This window comes from Leptonychotes weddellii, chromosome 1 (genome assembly GCF_054177405.1).
Source record: "Leptonychotes weddellii isolate Sample4059 chromosome 1, ASM5417740v2, whole genome shotgun sequence".
Taxonomy (NCBI): Eukaryota; Metazoa; Chordata; class Mammalia; order Carnivora; family Phocidae; genus Leptonychotes; species Leptonychotes weddellii.
Window position 1 is genome coordinate 89,418,734 of NC_138369.1, and position 5,292 is coordinate 89,424,025.

The 5,292-nt window shown below is 37.2% G+C and overlaps 1 non-coding gene and 1 pseudogene across 1 annotated transcript; both read right to left on the bottom strand.

Annotated features, from left to right (window-relative positions):
• Window positions 1-3,389: 3,389 nt before the first annotated feature.
• Window positions 3,390-4,006, bottom strand: LOC102732827 (dolichyl-diphosphooligosaccharide--protein glycosyltransferase subunit TMEM258 pseudogene; annotated as a pseudogene).
• Window positions 4,007-4,265: 259 nt separating this feature from the next.
• LOC115944528 (U6 spliceosomal RNA) lies at window positions 4,266-4,375 on the bottom strand. Its single transcript, XR_004079062.1, has one exon. It is a non-coding gene; the product is annotated as a U6 spliceosomal RNA (small nuclear RNA).
• Between the last annotated feature and the right edge of the window lie 917 nt (window positions 4,376-5,292).

Consider the following 5,292-nt stretch of genomic DNA (forward strand, 5'->3'; position numbering starts at 1 on the left):
CTTACCTTTTCCTTTATACTTGAGAGGAGTATCTAATTGAAATAAAGATTTTCCCCTCCATTTGGACATAAATGCTTAATTCTTGCAGCTGACCATTTTATCACTTCTTGCTTCCTCATTATATATAGAGTAAATATCAACTTCATAGAGTAGAGTAAACCATTACAGCTCTGATTAAAGTGACCCTAACAATCTGGTGTTGATAGCCTCCTTCGGGGAGAATTCATTGATAAATAATAATATGAGAACACAAAAGACGCTGTTTTAGCTGCTCTTCTGAAAAACAATACTTAGAAGTAAGACAATATAAAAACTGATAAAAAAAAGTTTGCTCCCATTTTTATTTTCCCACTTAAAATTATATGAAGACACAGCATTCATTCCATTACACATGAAAAATGTAAAACTAGGCAAGTTAAAGGGACTATCCCACTGTCACCAAGTTGGTTATTTCCAGAACGTTAATTAGGTTCAACTACCTATGTTCACAGAACCTATCTGCATCTCCCTGGACTTTACTGACTACTACCCTCCAGACCTAATTCCCTACCTGGACAGACGGTGCTCTCACTCAATACTACGTGTTCCTTTGGCATGAAACTGGATTGTGCAAACCTCTGATCCCAGCCAGAAAAGTCTTCCAGTCTTAGTCACTCCTGTTCTACAGTCTAGCAACTAACATCCCTGTTGAATATTTACCAGAAGTGTGCAGGGCATCTTTCATATTATCTTGTAGGTCCATGTTTTCACCCATCTCCGCCCTACCCTGTGCCACGAGGAGGCTAAGGAATAGGGATTGCACCAACGCCCAACTTTATCTTCTGGATTCTGGTTAGAGTTAGCCAACTGGGAGTATCCACAGGGATGGGGAAAGGAGAGTAAAGTCATGATATTCATTCTTGCCGTTCTCTCTCTGAGGGTCAACTCCCTCAGTCCAAGGTCACAGCACCTCCTGGGTGCACTCTGTGTAGGTAACACCCACTGTTACAAGCTACACTATCAGGTGTAGTTTCTTGACATCATTCTCAAATCTTTGTAAGAGGTCCCTATATACCTAATTCTCCTCCAACTACCCACTTTCTCATTTGAACTCAAACCAAAACACGAGAAAGGAAGAAAAAAAGGAGTAGCCTATAAAACATTGGACATATAATATAATGTTTGGTCTCCTCATCTTTACCTCATCTCTATTCCTACTTCATTTTCCCAAATCACATCTAATGGCAATGCAAACTCTAAGCATACAAACTTTATTGTCAAGGCACTGTGCTGTTCTTATTAAGATGTTGTTTAAAAAAATATCACTTAAGCAATAAATGCCTGTGTATTATTCCATATCTTACATTTGCAGAGCACATACAATGGTTTTACTTAGCTCTTTTGTGATAATCCTTATCTCCTAAAATATTAAAAGTGTAGAAATGCTCTTGAGAGAAACATTTATCAAATGTTACTGCCTAATTGAACATATTCTTATTGAAGATGCTGATATTCTTACTATATGTGTGCAATAATTTGCTAATTAGTTAAAGAACTGATCAATAGCATAGAGTTAGATCAGACTACTGTGAAGGGACATTATCTCCTTCACAACTTTGAAAGTTATATTTCAAAAACCTTTACATAAAAATGAGCTCATGATTGAAGGGTTAAAGTACAATTTTCAAATAAATTCAAAACATGACTCTCATATAAATATAAAATGAACACATATCAAAGATTTAATTAATTAATCAATTAACGAAGGAACCAGTAAGATGGAAAGACCAGTTCAAAGGAGATTTTGAGAAACAGAAACACATAAAGACAAAGAGAGGCTCTCCTTGATCTAATTCTCATCAAGCTCCTCTAAGACCTCCAAGTCTTGACCTTGGGCTTTAGTGTTCTTCCTTGTTGGGCCTGCATCACTCATCTGCAGCAAGAATTTTGCTAAGTCAGTTTAGAAGGAACTGCCACCCTCAATGTTTGATCACCCACACTATCTGATCAAATCCCTTATCTCCCTATCCCCCATAATATCTGATTTCCCTAGCCTGTCCTTAGCAGAAACCCTCCCTCCCCCGCTAGTTTTGATACCTCCTCAGTAATTTTCTATCCACTGATGCCCCCACCCTGCTCTTTGGGTGTAAATCCCCTCTTTTCCTTGTACTTAGAATTGAGCCCAATCTCTGTCTCCCCTACAGCAAAATGCCATTGCACTAGTCCTCTGAATAAAATCTTCCTTACTGTTCTTTAACAAGGGTCAGAATGATTTTTTAAAATAATAGTCAGTCAAAGGAATGCTGGAATGGATTTGCTAAGATACAAAACTGTGTAATATCCTATAGAAAAATAAAACTATAACATTTGGCATCATCTTTTCTCCTAGCTAGAAACACACAAGTTGACATGTAAATGGAAAATAGTAAAAAATGATTTGTAAATAGTTAAGTCAATACAGGTGTATTCTCCTTTAAAATTAAATTAATTCTCAGACAGGTCTGTTAAACAATGACATTGACAAGTCATTCAGTCATCCTCTGCTTTATTTACAAGTTTTGGATGAATTTTCTTAACAAAAGATATTAACACTTTATGGAACATGAAGTTGAGCTGGATGAGGTTATTAGCAAGCCTATATGCCACCCTCCAAAGTTTTCACTTACTGAAATCAAAATGAAGGCAAAATCCTACAGAAGCTTATCATAGTAAAATCTCCATTGATATTTTATTAAAAATAAAGAAATGACTTTCTGTGGGGCGCCTGGGTGGCTCAGTTGGTTAAGCGACTGCCTTCGGCTCAGGTCACGATCCTGGAGTCCCAGGATCGAGTCCCGCATCGGGCTCCCTGCTCGGCAGGGAGTCTGCTTCTCCCTCTGACCCTCCCCCTCTCATGCTCTCTCTATCTCATTCTCTCTCAAATGAATAAATAACATCTTTAAAAAAAAAAAAAAAAGAAATGACTTTCTGTGGCCTAGGATTCCTTGTGCTCTTCTGCTTCTCTATCTATCCCTGGTCAGAATGGGCAATGTAAATGAAGTTCATGAGATTCTTCCTCTTCTAAATAACTTTAATGACTTCCTTTTATATATACTTTCATAGACAACTTAAAGATCAGGGCATATAGCTTTTTTTCCACCTATGCTGATACTGCAACTTTTCTCACACATGGAGAATTAGAATTTTAAACAATTCATTTCACTAGATGCAGACTTTAAAAGTACCATCTGCTTCTAGAAAGAGTTTTAAGATTCCTTCTAACTGAGACTGTTTTTGAAAGTTTCCAAATATTTTCCCCTTTGGAGTCTTTCTGAACACTTTTTAACATTATAGGATAAATTAGTTTATAAATAACAGGATTATTCCTCAAAAAGAAAGGTAATAAAATTCAAGAAAATGTAAATAACCAAACTTACAAAGGTGAAAAACAAGAAAAAATATAGCTACAATAAGTACTTAACCATACGTCAAGAACAGAGATGGGTCCATTACATACCATAACAGCTTGTCTTCATATCAATTCTGCATCCTGTGGCTCCATGAGGTAAAAAGTAGTAAACCCAAACTCACACTGCTCAAAAGTATGTATCAGGATGTGAATTTCTATCCATCACTTTTCCCTGCACCAGGCTGCCTTCCTAAGAAATAATATATTCTACATTTTTTTGATGGTCACATATCTGCCTTTATCATGAACAGCAGGTAGGATACTTCCAACAATAGTAAACAAATTAATTTATGGAAGCAGGGATTCAGTGAAACCACCTGGATGGACCCCTTGAGAGCTCATAAGTAGATGCCAACCCAGAACAGCAAGAAGACTCCAAAGCCCAGAAAAAAGCGAGGCCACTAAGGAGATGAGGAGCTCTTTATAGACATCACGAGTGTACTTGGTGGAGGTAACCTCGTAAATGAAGAACCAGGAGGTGAAGAACATGCCAATGGCCAACAGCGCCACAGTCACATGGGGGAAGACAGCCGGGTTCACTGGGCTGGTGTATCTCCTCATGGCCTCTTCTAGCTCCATTTTGTCAGGCACAAGGTTATCCACCTCTCCACCACTGGAATAACACAGGATATATTCTACAATTTATAGCTATAAATTATACTGTCACTAAAACAAAACAACCAGTCAATTTATGAATATCCATTGATTTTCAAGTGTAACACCTTCTCTTCCTCATTGATTCTACAAATAATTTCTTCAAGAAAATAAAATGAGAATATGATACTCTATTTCATCAACATTAAAAAGAAAACTGATCACAATCCTCCATATCTTTTTTTAAAATATAGAACGCTTCACAAATTTGCATGTCATCCTTGTACAGGGGCCAAACTAATAATCTTCTCTCTGTTATTCCAATTTTAGTGTATGTGCTATCAAAGCAAGCACCGAGTCTTCTTTGATTTTTTACGAATACGTCATTAAAAATATGAATGTAATGAAAATAACAAACTTAAAATACTCTGCCTTGCAATAAAGGAAGCTCTTTGTTTCTCCCAAAATTTTGATGTCAAATCTAAAATGTTTTGCTTTCCTGCAAAAGCATGCTTTTTCTCAGTTTTCACCTGCTGTGAGAATTATTCCTACATTATAATTAGTTCAGATAAATGAATGGCAAGATTGCTCTTCAGATTTTACTTTTAAAGCTCATTTACATGATGGTCTATGATGACACGGTTATTAACAGTTTTTGGGCAATTAATTAAGGTAGTTGGTAGAGTTGTTAGCACAAAATGAAACTAAGAGGTCGTTTTAGTAAATCCTTCTGCTCAGGAGACATGATAGTAGCCATTAATCCACACTAACTAAATGAATAGTGCTTTTCCTCCTCTCACTCTACTTTCTTTGGTAGGCACTATATTGTTAGCAGATTTTTTAAAAAATTTTTCATGTGTGAAGTTTTGGTATCTTTCAACTACTGTCACATCCTTCTTCCCTTTTCTCTCCAAGCTATGAAGTATTGAATAGGCACTGACTGTTTTCTCTTTCTCAAGGAACTCTTTCTTTCATCTCATTACAGGCTCTATCAGACAGAAGCGTATCACAGTAAAAACTCCAGTGATAGTTCATGAGAATAAAGAAATGCCTTTCTGGTGCTCGGGATTTCTCCACTTCCTTATACATTCTCCTCCTCTTTTCCAGAGACACATCTAGGACTTCCCAATGCCAGTTCTTACTTCCTTCCTGGGTCCCAGCCTGTGGCTGTTAGATGGGACCGAGGCTAACGCTCTGTGTAATACCTGTGAATGGAAGTAACCTACGGACTTTCCGGCTGAGCCAATAAAAGCCTGTGCTCAGTTTTCCAC